This window comes from Sciurus vulgaris, assembly GCF_902686455.1.
Source record: "Sciurus vulgaris genome assembly, chromosome: 8".
Lineage (NCBI taxonomy): Eukaryota > Metazoa > Chordata > Mammalia > Rodentia > Sciuridae > Sciurus > Sciurus vulgaris.
The window spans coordinates 95,967,349-95,987,388 of record NC_136468.1 but is presented as its reverse complement, the minus strand read 5'-3'; the positions used below and the strand labels follow the sequence as shown (position 1 = coordinate 95,987,388).

At 41.6% G+C, this 20,040-nt stretch overlaps 1 long non-coding RNA gene across 1 annotated transcript; it reads left to right on the top strand.

Moving 5' to 3' along the window:
- Nucleotides 1-4,390: 4,390 nt before the first annotated feature.
- LOC306668116 lies at nucleotides 4,391-14,672 on the top strand. The gene is made up of 4 exons (XR_013765751.1): nucleotides 4,391-4,482; nucleotides 6,172-6,287; nucleotides 13,230-13,317; nucleotides 14,542-14,672. It is a non-coding gene; the product is annotated as an uncharacterized lncRNA (long non-coding RNA).
- Nucleotides 14,673-20,040: the final 5,368 nt, after the last annotated feature.

Genomic DNA, 20,040 nt, shown 5'->3' with positions numbered 1-20,040 from the left:
ATTGGTTATATTCTATTCAGTTGTTTAAGTCAACTACTTATCAAGGGGTGGAATCTTATACCTTCTTGTGTGTGTGTGTGTGTGCTTGTATTTATTGAAAACATGGTTTCTGTATCACCTGTGAATACTTTTTAAAAAATTTGTTCTAAGTTATACATGATAGCAGAATGCATTTTGATACATTGTACACGAATGGAGCACAACTTCTCATTCCTCTGGCTGTACATGATGCACAGTCACACTAGTCGTGCAATCATACACGAATATAGGGTGATAATGTCCATCTCATTCCACCATCCTTCTCCCCCCAATGCACCCCCTCTGCTTGCCTCACCCTCTCTGCCCAATTCAAAGTTCCTCCATTCTTCCCTACTCCTCCTCCATTATGGGTCATCATCTGCTTATCAGAGAAAACATTTGGCCTTTGGTATTTTGGGTTTGGCTTATTTAGCATGATATTCTCCAGCTCCATCCATTTACATGCAAATGCCATAATTTCATTCTTCTTTAAGGCTGAGTAATATTCCATTATGGTATATATAAACCACATTTTCTTTATCCATTCATCTGTTGAAGGGCTTCTAGGTTGCTTCCATAGTTTAGCTACTGTGAATTGAGCTGCTAGAAACATCGATGTGGCCGCATTACTGTAGTATGCCGATTTTAAGTCCTTTGGGTATGAACCGAGGAGTGGGATAGCTGGTTCAAATGGTGGTCCCATTCCAAGTATTCGTAGGAATCTTCATACTGCTTTCCATAGTGGTTGCACCAGTCTGCTGTACCACCAGCAATGTATGAGTGTACCTTTTCCCCCACATCCTCACCAACACTTATTATTGCTTGTATTCTTGATAAATGCCATTCTGACTGAAGTGAGATGAAATCTGAGGGTACTTTTGATTTGCATTTGAAATAGAGGACCTTCTATTTTAACATTTTCTGGGTTAATTGGCCTCTTGATTGCAAAGAAAAATAACAAAATTCAAGCTCATCTTCTCACTCTTCCAGTTGTATCAGTAGGTCAGTCATCATCATAGAAGGATTTAAGCTCTATAGTTTGTATTTTACCTCTTGGTGAAAATATAAATTAAGATCAAACAATTAGACTCTAATTATAGTGGACTACCTGTTCACTATCTTGATTGGAAAGGATGGAGTATAAAGGAATGTTTGATCACATAACAACCAATCAGTTGACATTTATTGACATCTACTATGGGGGTCACATGGCACTGGGGACTCCTTTCACAAATCTCATCTCACATGGCACTTTCAACACACTTGATCTCATTCAGTTCTCACAATAGCCCTCCCCCCTCCTAGGAGTGTGCTCCCACCAGAGAACAGCACAGACCACTTAGAAGTGCTGTGTTTGGGAAATCATTAGCAGGGTCTTCTTTGTGGCAATGGAAGATATCACTCTGCCCCAAGAAGGTGTGACTCTGTAGCTCTCCACTGACCCAGAGGGCACCCTGAAGGACAGCCACTTCTCCAGAAGCCTTGAGTCATTCCAAAACACAGCCTTAAGTCTCACAAGAATTGATCTTATGGGATTTTTATCTTTCTAACTTTGATATGTCCAGAAGTGTCCTGAGACCAGCCTTTTCAGCTAGATTTTAGCACTTCTGGCTCTGGCTTCAGCAGCAGCACCAAAGGGTAAAGAGAAGTGAGACACTAATAGTATTTCACCTGCACACCCTTAAAATAATCTAGGCCTCCTGGGAATGATCAGTGTTAGTTCTGTTTAATTTCACACTGAGGTGAGTGGTGTTGAGTCTCCTCATTTTTCTCTCTTCTTGCATAGGGGCCCACGTCAAATTTTGGATATGACAAGCGTGCTAAACACTTGGGAAACCAGGGAAAGAATCAGGAGATGTGGGTTTCTTCATTTATCCTTTAAAACATCTTTTAAACATCTTTGTGGGCTAGGGGGACAAAATGGTTCCAAGGTGAACAATCTCTGCTCCTCTAAGGAATTCTTAGTCTGGAAAAATAAAGTAATGTCTTATAACAACACAGTATGGTTAGTTGCTTACATAGTCACACGAACAACTATTTCCCCTCCGTTTTTGCTAACAGAACTCCAGTTTTATTTCTCTTTAATTTTCTCTATCATGGTGGTCTGATTAGCTTCCCTCTGCCAGTGACCAGCTTAGGGATGTGTATGTGAGACAGTTCTGACCATTAAACTTCAGGGAGTTCTTTTGAACAACACATCTGCAAAATGATATTTCTCCCTGATAAAGGAAACCATAAGGAGAAAATATTTTATTTCTGCACCCATTCTTCCTGCTTGGAATGCTCTTGTATAAGTGTGTGATGCTTAAAACTAGAGAAGCTCTTTTGTGATTCTGAGACCCAGAGACAACACCTGTGGGTGGCAAAGAGATATTAGAGTCCGGGGCCTTGGTAACATTATTGAGCCACCACGAAAAACCTGAGACCACCTATCACCTGACTTCTTGTTAAGGAAATAAGCATACTTCAGCCTAGCCAGGGCCAGTTGGATTTTTTGTCGCCTCTGGCCAAAAACACTCCTAAATGTTGAAAATGAGGAAATGGCTTAAGCAACACCTATTACTAAATTCTTGGGGAAGTCATAAAAGTCTAAGCTGAAGAGGTGGCATTTGGAGAAAGTCTTGGGGGTCGAGTGGAGAACAGCAGGTGGGGGAGGTGGGGAAGACATTTCGGGCAGTGGCATCAGCTTGAACAATGGAACAGACACACGGAAGGCACATTATATTTGGACATGGAAACAAGTCCCACGTGGCTGGGACATAAACTAAGGGGGATTGATGAGAGATACTTTCGTTAAAGGTTAAGGTGATTTAAACAATAGCCAGAGACTTAAAGAATGGAAAAGCTTACCCCTCCCTTCTGGATCAGTCTTAAGGAGAGTAAATCGGGCTGTCAGGGTAGGATTGTTCTGTTTAGTGGTTCAGGACCCAGGTTGCTGCCTATTGCTCTGTCATTCCCTCGGGTGTGGCTCTCATTTGCATGATTCAGGAAACCTTATTATTCCAGTTTCAAGGAATAGGACAAGAAAGCAGAGAAATGTGTGCTCCATGTATAAAAGTCAACATACTTCATTTTTAGTGACTTTAGATTAGCAGGAATTTAGTTTCCAGCCACTGATAGCTCCTGGGAAGGCTGGCAAATGTAGTCACTAGGTGTGCAGGGACTTACCAAGTTAATCTTTGTTAGTGGTGACACTTGGATCTTCTGTGGGCAGACAGAAGCAGTAAAGAGCTAAGGAGTGACATAGTTAAGACAGAACTTAACTCAGTGTAAGGATGAAGCCTTCCACGACCAGAATTGACCAAAAGTTAAATGACTGTTTAAGGAAGAAGATAGTTTCTCTTCATCAGAGACATTCAAGCAGACCCTGAACATCCACCATCCAGATGCATTGTGAAGGGAACTGGAGATAAAGTAGTGGGCCAGACTAGAAGACCCCTGTCATGTCTAAGACCCTTGAACTGGGCTCTTTCATACCTAATTCATCAGTGGTGTGATATGAATGGACTGATAGTCTGGAGGCAAGATCAGTTAAGAGGAATCAAACTAAGGTAGTGTCAGTGGGAACCAAGAGGAAGGAATAGTTTTGAGGGTCACAGTTACAGAAAATCACCAGGATTTAGTTTCTTATAGATTTGGGTGACAGACTTAGGAAACCAGAAGGGTTAATGGTGACCATAAGTTTTCCAGCCTGCATAGCTATAGGATATTATCAAGTTGTCAACAGAGATAGGCCAGGTAAGAGGAAAAGGTGTCTTTGGGGTATATATGGAGTGTTCATAAGGTGGCTGAAAATTCAGGTAAGGAACTGGTTTAAAAAAAAAAATCCAGGCTCGACATATTAATTTGGGAATTGCCCAAATATATATTATTTTAAAAATAAGAATTGACAAGATCATCACAAAATAAAGAGGCAGAGGTGGTTAACCTAGGATTTGCAGGTTCCCGTAGGGTTCATGAATAGGCTGAATGTTTGTTTTTTCACTAGATTTTCAAAAGACCATGTGATTTAAAAAAAAAAAAAAAAAAAAGAACTACTAAAAAATCCCAGCCATAGAAGGAGAATGTTCTGTCAGAGAGGAGAGGAAGAGAACTTGGAGAAAACGTTTTGTAAAGGTAAAGAAGAGGACATTCGCCCCAGAAAGAGGATGTTTGGTAATTTTAGATGTTACTCAGATGTCCTTTGGGGAATAAAAGTTGAGAAAGGGCCATTGGATTGGAAAACTGGGGACCTTTAAGCAAGCTGTCTCAGCAGCTAGGAGAGGGTGCACTTCAGATCCCAAGAATTGAGTACTGAGTGTCCGGTAAAGATTAGGGGCAAAAAGTGTGGTCAGCACTCACCAGAAATTCATTTCTAAGAGGAAGTGATGGGCTGAATATCGAGTAGCCGGGTGCATTTTACCTGACAGCAAACAAGTCAGGATGCAGAGCACCGGTTCTTGGAGTAGGCTGTGCAGACTGAAGGTACAGTGAGTGGGTGTGCGCGTGGGAGGTGAGGGCGACTGGGCTCTGAGTACGTATGCAAACAGAAAAGCAAACACGAAGCGTGTGGAAGTAAAGATAAGGGCAGTCGAGGAAGCTTAAGACAAAGGGCCTGAGCTCACCTGGCAGGAATGCGGGATCAGAGACAGACATGGAGGCTGTTTGGAACTGCTGGTGTGAAGGGTTACACAGCGACAAAGCATCAAGATCAGCGGAGCTGCGGCGAGGGGCAGTGACAGCCACTCCCTCTGCCCTGCGGGGCCGGACACAGGTGCTGCTCCCCCGCTGTGCTGTGATCCGTGCGGGCTCCCGATCGCGGCTGGGCCAGGCCAAGCGCGTCCCTGAGCCGCGCGCTGATTGGCCGGTGCAACATTGAGGCCAGTCCATTTCTTGCCGCCTGGCTGCGAAGGCGTCGCTTTGGACCCAACGCTGTCGAGGCCGGCACACCAGTTTTTCCGTGCTTCGGCCGGTGATGTGATTAGCCAAGACCTGCGCCTTTAAGGAGTGCCCCCTTCTTCGGCCCTTCCCCCTCCAATTACAGCACTAATTTCAGTAATGGAGCATTAATAGAGTAATGGGCGAGTGAGGCTGGCCTGAAGGAACTGTGGAGCTCAGCACAAATTGAGTAAATAAACCATATATTAGATTTCTAAACAATACTTTTAGTCTAGTCTCCAGGGAAAGAGAGTCGTCAAGACTTACTTAAGTCATCCCTGCAAAGTGTATGTAAAAGAAGCCTCCCTTCGGAGCTGGGTTGTTTGTAGAAGCAGGAAATATTTCTCCCTCTTTCCTTCGGTTCCTCTCTCCAGGGAGGAGAGAGAAAACAGCTGCTGTTTCCACATTTTCTATTTTCTCATTATTTCCCAGTTTCTTTCACTTGGATAAGTGTATCTGAGATGTAAATCTCCAAGGATGCTTCCCTGCTGGGGACCTGATAGGGTGGAAGGCCTTGGGACATGTCCGAAAGAACAGTTGTCAAAGCAGATTGTGGGGATGAGTGGCAATGGCAAGGGCAGAGGTCAGAAAGGGGTGGAACTTGGGGCAAAAGAGGGAAATTTATTAGCAGATGACCTTATTGGGGGTAGAGGAGGGAGAATCACGCTATCCCTGTTACTATTGAGCAATGTTTTAATAGAGAAGAACCCTGAAGAAGTCCCTTAGTTCATTAAGAAGACTAAAGAATAATGACAAATGTTAATAAGACTGCATCTCTGGCTTCAGTGGGTAATGGGAAGAACAAAGGTCTAGGAGTCAGGAGTCCAAGGAGATGGTCTCAGCTCTACTATGTACAAGTTCTAGGACCTTGGACAAATAATATAACCTCCCTGTGCCTCAGTTTCTCCTTGTCTGTAAATTGGGAAGAATACTGTCTTTCTTCTTGTTCCTCAGGGTTATTATGAGGGGTGAAGGAGATTGTTGGTTGAGTGGAGGTCCTGTCCACAGTGGCCAGGCTGGTAGATCCTCTGTGCTTCTGGAGCCCAGCTCCAGCTCGGAGGGCAAGGAGAAGGTGTTGGGCTGTGAGGTCTGACCAGTGGTAGCTTAGATTCACAATGTGTGAACACATTCATCGCCTGCTCCATGTCAGTGGTGGTGACACTCTAAAACCATGAAACAGGATTTCAGCACAATTGTTAAAATTGTTCCTGATTTAGTTTGCTTCTCTTGCTCGAGCAAACCCTGAAGGTGGGCTGAATGTTCAGGCTCAGAGCTCCCTCTTCTCTACAAAGGGCTGCTGACTCCAGAAGGGCCGGTGAGAGTGAAATATGGTGGCTGTGAAGATTCCTTAGGTAAGGCACTGACGGCCAATGGCTGCTTCTGCTGAGCCGTCTACATGTCCTGGGTGTTCTGAAAGGAAGTTCTTCACCAAGTACTGACCTACATGGAGTGGAGGTGGGGAGGCAAAAAACAACTGGAAGGAAACAAAGTGTATTCTGGTGCCTTCTCAGTCTTAGTGGGCTCTGCATTCAAAGTTTGGTTTGAATCCTTGTCCTTCCAGTTCCTGGTTGAGTTCCTGAGTGAATTTCCTTGTACTTCTGGGCAGCATTTTCTTACATACTGGTATTATTATGCCTATCTTAAAGGGCTGTAGTGAGAATTCAACACCCAATACAGGACTTAACATACCTTTCATATTTCTGTCTTTTTTAAATCTGTTTTGAAGTCTATTAGAGCAGTTATCATGCCCCTCCAACCCTACCACCTATGTGGAAGCAAGACAAGGAAGGAGAGGGAGGGAGAGAGGGATGGTATCCATCTGTGTTGGTCTGGACTTCTAGTAATTTCTAGTGGTTTAATGACCTTAGGGCTGAGCTCATAGATGGTGAGGTCCAGGAAAAATTACCTGGGTTCTTTTTTTTTTTTTTTTTTTTTTTTTTGGTACTAGAGATTGAACCCAGGGGTGCTTAATCACTGAGCCACATCCCCAGCCCATTTTTATATTTTTATATTTTTATATTTTTTTGGAGACAGAGTCTCCCTAAGCTCCTTAGGGCCTTGCTAAGTTGCTGAGTCTGGCTTTGAACTTATATTCCTCCTGCCTCAGCCTCCCAAGCATCTGGGATTACAGGCATGGGTCACCATGCCTGGCTTTTACCTGGATTCTTGAAAGTAGTCTCTGCTATAGGGAATGTGGATACAATCACATCTTCCTTTTCTCCCCCAACTCCAGGCCCTCTCCAACTGTGCCTCATTCTTAGTCACTTAAACGGATGCACACTTGTAAACAGAGGAGAGAAATGACCATGACTAAACTAGAGTGACTAACTGCCTGCTGATATCCTGGGGCCCAGGTATGAGTCTGGAAAGCTATAGGGATGCTGTACTCTGACTACTGCTGGGTGGTCACTTCCTCTGGTGACAGGTAGAGGACCTGGCCTTGTCTGAGAGGCCACTCCAGTGAACTCAGCCTCAGGGACTTAAACATACAAACAAAGCACACAGAAAGAAAAAGGAATAGAGAAACAGAGGGTAAAGTTGAAAATAAAAAATGGAGGAGGGAGGTGGATGTCTAAACTTTTAGCTGGCATCCTGACCTTTTTTCTAGTCTTGCCATTACAGACTCAGTGACCTTGGACTAGTCTCACCTCTCTGATTCTGTTTCCTCTTAGCACTGTTAGACATTTGGATCTTTTGGATCCAATTTTGTATCCAAATATGTACTTTGCATGCAAGAAGGTTAAGCTTTAAGCACAAAGACAAATAACTTGAGTTTTGGGTCTGATAAAGACCTAACATGCCTTAGAGATTCTGCCTCTGACCTGGCACTAGGGGATCTTCGATCTTTCCTGTAGCTGTTGACAACTTACAGGCATGGATTCAAGGTAGTGGAGAATGGATATTATGCAAACCAGTGGTCCTTTACTATAACAAGTACCTGAAATAATAAACTTTAAAAAATTTTATTTGGATCACAGTTTTGGAGACTTCAGTCCATGATTGATAAGTCCCATTGCTTTGGGTCTGTGGTGAGGCATCATCTTAGGGCAGGAGTGGGAGGTGGAGCAAAACTGCTCACCTTAACACTTGGAAGCCAAAGGGAGGAAGAGGAAGAAATCAGGACCCCACTATCCCCTTTAAGGGCTTGTCCCCAATGACCTAAACACATTCCTTCCTTCCCGCCTCTAAAAGCTCCATCACCTCCCAATAGCACCAAACTGGGGGCCAAGTCTTTAATACACAGACCTTTGGGGAACATTCTAGATGCAAACTGTAACAGATATCAAACCAATTCCCTTTTAGTGGCTGATTTAGCACCATCTTGGCAGGTTGTTGTCTCATAGATCTTCAGGCATAAAAAAAAATCATGACCCTGGAAGAAGATACTTTGCTACCTGTATTACTTTATTAAAAAAAATCCAAACATTTATGATATCTTTATCCTTTGCAAAATAATGAAACCTGAAGATGCTTGCTCTAACTGGATTCTTACTAAGCCATATAAAATAGCGAATGTATATAATAAATCAACAAATACGTATCATTTAGCAGTTAAGGAGTTTTAATGTTTTGCCCAAATTTGTCTTAGTAGAATCAAAATGTCCAGTTTGTCCAGCCTAGAAAATGATATGCTCTGCAAGTAATTGTGTATAACATTGACTTTGACAGCTTTTATATATTATTTTAGAACTTTCAGGAGCAGGTGCAAAAAGTGTTCTGTTAGAGATCTCTTACATTCAAATTCTGTAAATTGTTTCTTTAGGAGAGAGGGAAAACACATTTCTAGCCATGCACTCTGGCTGTCAGAAATTCTAATCACACCTGGATTCAGAGGTTTAAAACATAGGAAGACATTTAAAAACTATTGTCTTGGATGGAATCTGAAACGTCCTGATGTGTTATGGCTTGGACGTGAGGTGTCCCCCAAAAGCTCACTTATGAGACAATGCCAGAAGGTTTGGAGGAGAAATGATTGGGCTATAGCCTTAATCTAATCAGTGAATTAATCCCTGATGGGATTAACTGAATGGTAACTGGAGACAGGTGGGGTGTGGCTGGAGGAAGTAGTTAATTGGGGGCGTGGGTTTTGGGTATATATTTGTATCTGGCAAATGGAGACCAGTCTCTCTGCTTCCATGTGATCTGCTTTCCTGTACCACATACTCTGCCAAGATGTTCAGCCTCACCTCCAGCCCCAACGAATGGACACTGCTGCCTGTGGATTGAGACCTCTGAAGCCCTTAAGTGAACTTTTCCTCCTTTAAAATTGTGCTGGTCAGTCTTTTAGTCACAGCAGTGATAAAACTGACTAAAACATCATGCATGCAGGACGAAAGCCATTGAGGCCATGCTTATATTATTGGGAAGATCAGCCTCTGGGCTTGTGACCATGGGTGATCTGAGGTGGTTACCTAGGTACTTCGGAACATTGTTTAAAAACCTCTGGCCCAGACAGAGTTTGGGGCTCCTCCCAACATGAATGTGCATAGAGACCTATAGAATAAAACACCAAATAACCTGGGGAGAGATCTGTATTTCAGAATTGTGGTGCAGTGGGCATTGTGTAAAAGTAGCAAGTTATGGGAGGAGGGTAACACTATAAAACTCAGGGCTTGTCTAAGCAGACCCCCCAAAGGCTCCAGCCAAGATGGCAGAGGGACCTGTAATCCTGTGCCAACAGGCTTGGGGAATCAGGTGAGACTCTTCGTAGGTTTCGCTTCTGGCTGATGGTCCCAATTCCAGCCTGCGGCCCTGTACCTGATCTTTGCCCAGTCCTTCTGAGATGCTTCTTGGTTGAATGGATGCCAGCTGTGTGGTTTCCATTTAATTCTTGGTCATTGACTCTCAATCTGCTTCCCAAGCCTCTCCAACACTTCCCTTCTACACACACCTCTAGCCCTCTGCTCAATAACCCAGTCTCCTCCCGAGAATGATAGAATAGAGAGAGACAAAGAAAAACAACACAGAGATGAGGCTTGACCACAGAAAGCAGTAGGATTTATCACATTATTTTTTATGATTATATCAGTTCTTCGTTTTCCTACAAGTAATTTTTGTATAGCTTCAATATTTTCCCCTCAAAATTAGATGAAAAAAGTCAAAAAGTTTAAAACTGAATCACTTGGTCCTTTCTCTTGGTGTCTCCTCCCAGTTCACAATGCTTGCATTTCTTGGTGGCCAGCATCCTCTTGCATCTGCAGTCAGGCTCAATATGTTCAAGCCTTAGCATAATCTTCCTTGTAGTTTTAGCCTTCTTGTAGGAAAGTAACTTTGTCTGCCCCCATAGCCACTCTGCTTCTCATCATAGTGTCTCTTTCCTTGGGCATCGGAGAAATCCTAGCCCCCCTTATACTGGGTCACTTTGTGAGACTTTTAACACAAAGTCTTTTGGGTTTTAGGTGCATTGACCATCTTTACTGTAGAAGTGTATACAAAATGAAAATGAGAGATCTTGTGGATACAGTCCTTGCCTCACCACACTCACACCTAGAAGGGAAGGGTGAATGTATCATATTAAGTGATGGCTAAAACTCAGTCTTGGTTACTCTTATATTAGTCCTGCTTATTGTTACTCTAATTAAGTGCTTGAGGCAGGCTACTTTATTAAGGAAAGAGGTTTATTTTGGTTCCTGTTTATGAAGGTGCAGTCTAGGGGCTGCATCTGGTGATGGCCTTATTGCTGGCAGATTCCTGACAGGAAGGACATCACATGGCAAGAGACATGCCTGTGTGACTGTCTGTTCTCTTCCTCTTCTTATAAAGCCACTAGTATTCAATCAGGAGGACTCCACCCTAATGACCTTGTCTAATCCCGATCACCTTTCAAAGGTACCAGCTCTAATCACCATAGTCAGATTTTTTCCACATTCTTAATACCTAACAATGGGGGCTGGATTTCAATACATGAAATCTCAGGGCATGCCCACCACATTCAGACCATAGTAACTTCAGACTAAGAGAATATAGAGTGGAGATTAAAAATGTGCTCTACCCTCAGGTTGATGAGGGGGTGAAATCCTGACTCAGCCATTTTATTAGCTCTATGGCCTTAAATAGGCTGTCTCTCCTCTTTGAGCTTAGTTTCACTAGCTCAAAATGGAAAACATTAATCTCTACCTTACCTAACTCTCCTGTATATTAACTGAGATGAAACAGGTCTCTCACCTAGAAGAGACTTGGTAAATGTTCATTTTCTTCCCTCTGTCAGACTAGTATCAAGGGATGACCTCCTCATTTAACTTTTTAAATATCTGTTGTGGAGAAAATAGCAACATCAATGTTTTAATTTTCATTGACCACATTGAACATACACGGCCTGATATGTAGAGGACTCAGTGGTTTGAAGTAATTGATTAAGTTTACTTAAACTTTTTGGAGCCTTCCAGATTGCAGTGGCTTAACTGACTGAGTCTGTCAAATGTTGGACCTCGTATTGGTGAAGAAGCCCCAGAGCTCTGTACATGAGGTCAAGCACAAGGCAGATGCATTGTTCTGAGACCGGGCCTGGGACCTTGATTGGTGCTGACTTTTTAATTTTATTATGGAAAGTGTCAACCATAGACAACAGTCGTAGAATAGCATAATGAACCCATGTGCCCATGACCCAAGCCTGGTGTTCCATATTTTCACTTGCTTTCCTCCCCCATCAGAATATTTTATAGCAAATCTCAAAGTTCATATTATTATATAAATATTTCAATATGTAGCTATACAAGAGAACTGTTTTTCAAACTCATAGTATTTTTTTATCTTCAAAGACATTCCGATACTTTCTTAATATCACTCAATGTATAGTCTGATTTCCTTCCAGCCTTCTCCCTCTCCTTCCCTCTCTGACCCCTATATATATTGTTTATTCAAATCAGGAGCTAAATAAGGTCCATGGTCTGTGCATTGTAGTTGGTTGTTTTTTTCCACACAGGTTGCTTTAAAAAATAATTAAACTTTATTTACTAAAGCAGTTTTTCACAGAAAAATCGAGTGGAATGTAGAGAAAATTTCCATATACCCTCCACTCTTACACATGCACAGCCTCTTTGGTCAACGTCCTGCACCAGTGAGGGACATTTGTTACAGTCAAGGAACCTACACTGACAGAGATCCTGGGTTCACTTTTGTGTGATAAGTTCTATGATGAAAGTCAAATGAAATTTGTATGTCATATAGAAGAGTTTCACTGCCCTAAAAATCCTCTATATTTTGCCTTTTCATCCCTCCCTGCTCCCTAACCCCTGACAACCACTGATCTTTTTACTCTCTCCTGAGTTTTGTCTTTTCCAGATTGTCATACAGTGGGAACCAAATGCTAAGTAGCCTTTTCAGATTGACCCCTGTGATAGTCACAGTGACCAAAAAGACCTGACGAGAACAACTGAGAGGAAGAAAAGTTTATTTTGGCTCATGGTTTCAGAGGTTCAGTTCATGGTTGGCCAACTCCATCGCTCTGGGCTGGAGATGAAGCAAAGCATGCTGGTAGAAAGGCATGGCAGAGGAAAGCTGCTCAACTCATGACAGCCAGGGAGCAGATAGAGCTTGGGTACAAGGAGCCAGGGATAACATGATCTCCAAGGGCACACCCCCAGTGACTTACTTCCTCCCACCATGCCCTACCCACCTACAGTTACCACCAATTAATCTACTCAAATTATGAATCTATCAAATGGATTAAGCCACTGATTAGGTTACAACTCTCATAATCTTTTTTACCTCTGAACATTCCTGCATTGTCTCACACATGAGCTTTTGGAGAACATCTCAGATCCAAACCCTAACAGCATCTTTCACATAATAGTTTAATGTTTCATGGCTTCACTCAGGACAATTCCTGAGTCTTTTTGGTTTGACTCCTGTAAAGCCGTGGGCTTCCTTGACATCTGGTATGACAAGGAGCTCGAGAAATATCCTGTGCATTTCCTGCCCTAGACCTGAAATTGGCCTTCTCCAGGGAGCCTGGTTACTTATAGTGGGCAACAATTGCTTTTTGTATTATGTTCTTCAATGTCAATAAAGGGCAAACTTGACAATTAGCTAAACATAATTTTATGGGGTTTGTAATATGTTCTGTATTTAAGGTAATCAAGGGCTTCTTGGTATTTTGAGAAGTATTCTCCGCCTTGGCCATGTCTTCTACAGAAGTCACTTCTTGTTGATATTTCTCAGGTACAGATGATCATTTGAGTCTTCTTTTATCATAATATTATGAGTGTAATAACAATAATTATGCTCATCAAGCTCTCCTTATCAAGCACTTGACATAATCTTTCTTCCTTTTTCTTCATTTTTTTTTTTTGCAGCACCAAGATGGATCCCAGAGCTCTTGTGCATGGTAGGATGCTAGGCAAGTAAAGCACTTTACCACTGACCTACAACTCCAGACCTTCAGTATGTATTTTAATTCTCCCCCGAAAAACACAACGTAAAAATTTTCATTGGTTTTCCCTCTTTACAGATGAAGAAACCAAAACTGAGTGATTAAGTATCTCACTTAAGTTATAGAGCATGAATGTGCAGTGCTGAGTTAAAACTTGAGTAGAAATAACTATGGCAATGTACTCTCAGTGGCAAAAGTGGCTTGACCTGCCTAGTAAGATGTGATGGTAAGGAAAGTTGTACTTATTTGTTGTTAAGGAAATTTCAAATGGAAAATGTGCATTTAAGACATGGTGGCAGCAGAGGGAGAAGAACCATAATTTCAGAAGCAAATTAATTGTAGCAATTTGTTTCTGAATTCTCCATGGCAGGTTGTCCTTGCTAGTTCTTTGGTCCAAGAACTTTCTCAACCTTGACTCTGAGCTAGTTTTGGGCCTCCAAAAAAGGAAAATATAAGAGAAAGGAAAACATGGGCATGGGAGACATTATATCAGACTTGCTCTAGCAGAAGGATCATGTTTTAATTTAATTGATGGCTACCATCCCAGAGAAGTCCATGGCAGTGTCAGAATGGCATTTGTTGAGCCTGGCAAACAGACAGACCACACTTGTGTGTATCCCTTAGTCTTTGAAACCAGCACTGTTTTCTTTAATGACCCTTGGATGTGTTACAAGATCCTAATTAGGGCAGTTTAATAAATCAGTCCCTTGGGCATTGACACTTCAACACAAGCCTAATTTGCTAAGTACTGGTGGACATTAACCAGTTGTTGGATATTTGCTGTGACATTCCTCAAAGACTCATGAAGGGATGTTCATCCCACGTGAGACCCTGGATACCAGATTCTGTTCCTGAGTGTATGTTGCTAAAGGTTGATCTCAGATATTCCATGACTAATAATACCTCCCCTGGGTCTTTAGTGGATTAAGCTATTGTTTGCCTAACACTCCAGGATAGACAGAGATATGTAAGTGTTAAGTGCTGGCCTCATGGCTCCAAGTTTCCTGTGGTTATGCCCAGCCTTCAGGATTAATTTTGGGCCTATCTCTCTGGAGAGTCAACTGTCCTGTGCAATCCTCATTCATAACTTCCTGCTACATTTGGCAAGGTGCCAGGACTCTCATTCTTTGTCTACTAGGCTGAAAGAAGACAAATGAGGGGGTGGAGATGATGGAGGAAGGAAGGGAATTAGGGATGTCTTATCTTCAGAGACTGTCTATTCCTTCTCTGCACAGGATAAGAATGGCAAGATTCAGCCCCTTGGCATCCTGCACATCCAGCCAGGGATCTCACAGTGCAGGAAGGATGTGACACATTTGGGGATGAGACATTCCCATCGGATATGGGCATCGGAACTAGCACCTAGGCAAGTAAAATTATAAGACTAACAATTTTTGAGCCTTTTCTAAATGCCAGGCCCTGTGCTCATGACTTTAAAGGGAGTATTTTATTTAAACTTCCCTATTGTCCCAGGTTCTTATGGAATAGAAATTATTATTATTTACATTTTGCAGAAGATGACATTGAGACCAGAGAAGTTAACCTCCCCCCATGTCCCCTTCATCATACGGCTAGCAAGAGGATGACGTAGTCTCCTTTGAATTCTGAATGATGCGAGTTGGGCAGGGCAGCTGTCTGTGTGATGGCTCTGTCTTTGAACCAAGTCCTTCGGTGGATGCTGTGCCATGAACAAACCCTGAGGACCGATTAGGGAACTCATTCAACAAAGTCCAATGAAATGAGGAGATTTGGGATGAAGTGATTAGTCCAGAGGAAAAAGTCTGGATCTGTTCTAACTTTCGTGTAAAAGTAGACAGTTTTTAAACTTTGGAATTCTTCATCATCAGCCAAACCCTCTTCCTGCCTGATCTTGGTACACCTGTAGGTCTCTTCTTCATGCCTCATGTATCAAGGCTTGGCTCCTTTCTGTGTCATTAGATGTTGCTTCAATTTTATTCCCTGCCATCCTTGCTTAAAGCACTTTTGTTAGGTATCTACCTATGTGTCAGGCCCTGTGTTGCGCAGGATGGAATCAGACAGTGGTTCCTGTGGTTGATGTGAATGAGGTTGGGCCTGGGCCAAATTGTCCAGGTGCAACCCCCTACTCTGCCAAGTATCTTACCTTCTTTAAGTCTTATTGGTCAACTATAAAATGGAAAAATAATAGAACCTACTTCATTGGGAATAGCAAAGATTAGATGAGATAATTCATGTGAAAACTTGATCCAGGCCTTAATATGTTGTAAACTCAAATAAATATCAGCCTTTAGTATTTCCTGACTTTTTGGGCTTACCCTCTTTTCATGACAGCCACAAATGATCTGAGTTTTAAACTGGTCACAAGTTACAAGACTTGGCAGTGAATATCTCCCTGCCCCACCCCAAAAGCTACGTGCACAACTTGGTAGAGCAAACCTGGGCACTCCTGCCTCTAGACCTGCTGGCCCTTGGGCTCCATCTGCTGCAGGTATTAGTTAGGCATCATAGTTGTTCCCACCTCAAATAATATATTTGCAGTTTTATTCAGAATTGACTATATATTTTTACATCAACTAGAATAATTTTGCTCTTTCTTTGATTTTCCCTTTCAAAATAGAAATGTCATTTTTATTACCTGAGAGTTAGAAGACAGGACAAAATGCCCACTTTTACACACTGCCTCTGATCAGGCTTCCGTGATATTTGGCTTGGTATGAAGAACACATGTGAGGACAGCCCTGTGTGAACCTGTAGTATAGTGGCTTCCTCCACCTTCCTCACAAGCTCCAATCACACCTGCCTCTAGACCTTTGTTGGTCGTTTTCCTCACTGGGCTGCCTTCCTATGTCCAGCCATTTCCATTCTTCAAGGAGTATCTCAGGGTTATGCACAGGATACTATGGTATGCTGTGGAGGCTTCAGGCAATGCTTGGTTTCTTTCCTCCCTGAATGAGTGAAGAATATGGCATCTGACCACATCTGGCACTTTTCATGCAATTTCTTACATTCAGATTATTCAATAAACCCTCAAATATTTTCCAAACTCTTTGCTAAGTATTTTTCACATATATAACCTCTTTTAATCCTTATGATAATTCTGAGAGTAGATATTATCACTTTCCCCACAATGTATATGCAGCAATTGAGAGTAGATTCAAGTAGCTTAAATAACTTGCCCATTAAGAAAATGAAAAGACAAGCCACTAACTGCTAGAAGATATTTGCAAATCATATATCTGATATGGCACTTGTATCCAGAATCTATTAACAACTTTTGTAATTCAACAGTAAGAAGACAGACATCCCAATTGAAGACAAGCTAGATTTGAATAGACATTTTGCCCAAGAAGATGTCTGAAGAGCCAATTAGTAGATTAAAATATGTTCAACCTCATTAACTGGTAGGAAAATGCAAATCAAAACCATTCTGGTAGGATGGTTACCCTTGAAAAGACAGAAATAACAAATGTTGATGAGGATGTGGAGACTAAGCATTGTTGGTGGAAATGATCAATGGTAAAACTAATTTGGAATAGAATATGAGTTTCTTAAAAAGTCAGACAAGTACTTACCATGCAATTCAACAAATCCACTCTGAGGCATCTACCCAAGAGAAAGGAAAATATATGTCCATACAAGGATTTTTATGTTAAAGTTCACAGAAATATTATTCATAATAGACTAAAACTGAAAGTCTAAATACCCATCAGCCCATGAACAGATAAACAGAAGGTGGTATATCCATATACTGGAATATAATTCAGCCATCAAAAGGACTGAATCCATCCTAATCTCCACTACAATATGGATGAAGCTCAAAAATATCATGATAAGTAAACAAAACTAGATACAAACAACAGGCTGCATTCTGTATGCTTCCAAGCAAAATTTCTAGGAAAGATACATGTAGAGAATCAGAAGTCAGGTCTGTGGTGATCAGAAGCTGAAGTGAGGATTGCCTGCAGTTCTTATGAGGGGACTCTTTAAGAGTGACGGCAATGTTCAAAAACTGGATTGAGATGAGTTGTACATAGCTCAGTAAATCTACTACAGTAAATTTACTGAGCTGACTATGTGTTTCCAATGGGCAGATTTCACAGTCTATATGTCATATCATGAGGTTAAAAAATAACTAACTTGGAATGAGGTTGAAAAAGTAACTCATCCCAGACCATACGAGTAGCAGAGTAGGATTTCAACTGGATTTCCCTTCACTGCTCTTCTTTCAGGTCTTTTTGCCGTTTGCTTCTTAAGCATGACTTGTCTCCCCAACAGATGGAGAGCTCTTTGAGAATAAGGAGCATGCCTTGCATCTTTGGGACTTCCCCAGGGTGTTCTCAACAAATGCGTGGGATTCAGTGAATAGTACATCCTAGTGTAATAGGATTATTCTGTAACAGAAGTAACAGCATGGGGCTGCTGTTTCTCCAAATGCTGCCCAGAGTGTTGAGACAGGAGGGGCAGATAGTCCATCAAAGGCATGCCGCCTGGAGAACAATGTAGTGACAGGGCTGGCTGACAACAAGAGACAAAGAGCTGTGCTGTTGAACACTGCCCAGAGCAACCTGTCTCTTCCTGCTCAACCCAGCAGACTGTTAAAAGGCCCACAAAAGGTTGCTGGGGAGATGACAAGAGCATAAGAATTTGCTGAATGTGTTACCCTTGATAGCTAGAGTAAACCCGAATGACCTTCCTGGGACACACAGTAGAGATGGCTAGAATATGGGCCAGACCCGAATAGAGGCAGGGAAGTGGACGTACCAATTTAAAGACATTGGAGTGGGCTTTTACATATTTGATCCACTCCATAGAGTTAATTTGGAAAAATTATTTTTCATAATTTAAAAAAGGTGTTAGGAAATTTTTCTAAAACTTTAAAAGAGACTATTAGATGTTCTTTCAGTGGTGTGCTGGGTGTTGTCTGGCATACCCTTCCTATTGATTAAGCTGTTTTACAACCACAGAGGTAGAAGTCAGCTTGCAAAAATCCTGGTAAAAATGCAAATAGATCTTGTACATGCCTAGCAAATGGATTTCATTCAGTAGACATAGAAAAGATGACCCCCCCCCCAACGATTACATCTTATTGCCTTTTCAGATATTAACTTGTTTTTAAAATTTATTAACATTTCTGACGCCTGCACATATTTCTCTTTTCTTTGAATTCTCCTTTGAACCAGTCAATATCTTACAGGGTCTCCTAAACTATGAAGTCAAGTAAAAATCTTTGACCCATTTTCTTTCTGTGTTTGCATAGCAGTCATGTTTTTAACCATTCGAATATTATATTTTAGCATTGTGTACATGTTTGGTTCAGGTTTGCTGCTATGGTGATTACAATTTCTAAAGTAACAATTGTCACCTGGCTTTTGATCAGACAGTTGAAGGAGTCTCCACTTGCCCCAACCTTGAAAAGTCTCAGTTCCTTCCCTATCAGGCTAGCAGGAAATTTTCTCCATTAGGAAGCTCTCTACCCTTCAGACTATCTTTGTTCTGTGGTCTCACACTACTCAGCATTTGCTTTGTAATGATTACTGTAGGCTCACCCACCTGAACATGGTCAAAATCCAAACAGGCAACACTTAGAAAAGTCATGCAAGAAGCATGAGCAGAGAAGGCCCTGCTATCAGCTCAGACCATGGTTAAGTACCAGGGATTAGGGGGCTTCTCTTAATGGGGTATAAGGCAAGTTTAAGGAACTGGTGGGAAGGTGTGGGTTGGGCTGCAGGTTGGAGCCCACCTACTACCTCCATAGCTTTTCTGGGTAGACTGTTTCCTTCTTTAATCAAACCACCCAAGTGAAGGTCAATTGTCTACACCTGGTCCAAGGAGCACAGAAGCCAGTGGTGTTAATTTTTTTATGTCAAGATCAATATTTGAAATGTGGTTAAATAGCCAAGTGTACTGGTCCTAGGTAGAGAGAAGTTTTTCGAGCAATCCCCAATACAAAACAAACAAACAAACAAATAAATAACAATTGCTAATTTTTACATAGGAATAAATGAACACATTTTAATTTTAATCTCAACATTTATTATATGCTCTATTATAATTTTAAAGAAATGGAAAAGCACATGCATAAGTCTATACATATATAACAGAAAAATGACCACAGTGACAAGAACAAAAATACTAAGCTCACAGTAACTATTGATGATTTAAAAACTCTCATCACAAAAGATCAAGATAGCCCAGTGCAGTGGAGCATGCCTGTAATCCCAGCAACTTGGGAGGCTGAGGCAGGAGGATTGTAAGTTCAAAGCCATTCTCAGCAAAAATGAGATGTGAAGCAACTCAGTGAGACCCTGTCTCTAAATAAAATGCAAAATAAGGCTAGGGATGTGGCTCAGTGATTGAGTGCGCCTGAGTTCAATTTCTGGTACTCCACCCCCCAAAAAAGATAAAAATATTTAGATTTTGTAATCAATAATTTGTATTTTGTTTTACAAGAAACATGCTTAAAGTGACACAGAAAGTTTGAACATAACTTTTAAAAGGGGACAGACAAAAGTATACATAATACAGGTAAAAGAATAATATTGACAATATGAGACAAGGAAAATTCAAGGGAAAAATTAAATGGAGCAAATGCTTGTTTCTTACAACATGAAAAAAATGGTTTGTTGCAAAGGCTAAGATGTGGTTTGGGGACATATCTGGTGGTCAAATGCTGCCATCATAGTGTAATTATCAGTTGTGCTTTCACAAGTGGACACTTAAAAAGTCATTTTATGACATTCTAAATAATGAGCAAA